We start from the raw sequence: 1693 nt of genomic DNA, 5'->3' as shown, positions 1-1693 counted from the left end.
GAAATTTGAGAACCCGTGGCAACGCACGGGCATTTATACTAGTACCCTATATAAAAGGTAAACAAATTACGGCTCTCTCCACGATTTGAGTACTGTTGTTGAACAAATTATCTCTTCCTTCCTTCAATTGCTAGGTGACGTGTGTTTCTTTCTGTTCCACTTTGATAGTTGAGTCAATCGGGTATATTGAGATTTTCCTTTTTCATGGATTGGAGGTTACCGGTTACCGGTTCTCTTGACCATCTTTCCTTCGTTCTGTTTGGATTGCTCCCGGTAATTGCGTCTAGCGGTAAAGTTCTGATTAATATTAGGCCACGTAACTTCTTTGTAAGGCCTGTGTGCCATGATTTTGGATGCCCTATGTGTCTACAAGCGGTTTCTAGACATTCCTCGATTGTTACCTGCTCGTTGGGCCTCTTTATTTTTTCCCTCCCCTCCCTCGGGACCACGCCATCCTCTGTCCTCTCGATCCGGTCTCCTACCATAGCACAACACGGTGCCCAGCCGTACCATTCAGATCGTTGCCCCGAGCGTCCGCCATGGACCTCCTCCCGTTGGTGGCGCCCCATAGGAGGAGGACCTCGGGCCGGAGATGGAGATTGAGGAGGAGGGGAAGGGGGAAGGATATAGAGGTGGTCAGGGGGCGACGAGGTCGAGAGGGATGGCAGCGCGACCAAGACGGGCTCAGCAGCAATGGGGAGGCCGTCCCGGTGGATGCTGTAACGGACGCACCGCTGGACCCGGGGCACCGCCTCCCTCCACATGGGAAGGTCGCCGTGGGTGCTCCCTTCCTTTAGATCTCGGTGGGAGGAGTGGGGCTGATGCCTGATAGGAAGGAGTGCCGGGATGTAGCCATGTAGGTGGTCCTGGCCGCCTGCTGTTTCCTTGACAGCAAGGACGACCAAGGCTGGGATTGTACTCTGCCCCTGCCCCCCTACCATGGTCCGGCGCTGCATATTGCCATTGGCGCTTCTTTGCCGCCGGCTTCCTGCAAGCGTGGTGGTGTCGTTGCCGATGGCGACACTGCTGAAGCGCTGCTACCAGAGGCTCGGTATACCGTGGTTTTCCTCCATGATAGTCATTGCCTCGCTCATAGGGCCACAAAAGAGTGTACCATCGGCCTTCCAGGGAAGCTCCTTCCATTGACCGGGCATCCAAGATCTCCAGGTCAAGAATAGGGCCTTACTTGGTAAATGGCTCTCTAAGCTACTTACCGAGGAGGGAGTTTGGCAAACACTCCTCAAGAGAAAGTACATTGGCTCAAAGGCTCTATCTCAAATTCTTTGGAAACCAGGAGATTCACACTTTTGGGCAGGCCTTATGGATACAAAGAAGTATTTCTTTCCATATGGATCTTTCTCTATTAGGGATGGGTCGGAAATTCGTTTTTGGGAGGATAAATGGCTTGGCAATGCCACGCTCCGAGAACAATATCCGTCATTGTACAATATTGTCCGCCACAAAAGTGATACTATCGCTAAGGTGTTGGAAACTTTCCCACCGAATGTAACGTTCAGAAGAACCCTCATCGGACCTAGACAAATCTCCTGGCATGAATTGCTACAACATCTTGAACTAGTTCAATTGACGCAGGGGTCAGATGTGTTTCGCTGGAACCTCACCGCAAATGGTTCATTCTATGTGGCTTCCATGTACAATGCTTTGATTCAGCCTGATATTCTAGTCGATAATA

Source organism: Lolium rigidum, chromosome 6, assembly GCF_022539505.1.
Source record: "Lolium rigidum isolate FL_2022 chromosome 6, APGP_CSIRO_Lrig_0.1, whole genome shotgun sequence".
NCBI lineage: Eukaryota > Viridiplantae > Streptophyta > Magnoliopsida > Poales > Poaceae > Lolium > Lolium rigidum.
This window is presented reverse-complemented; position numbering follows the sequence as displayed.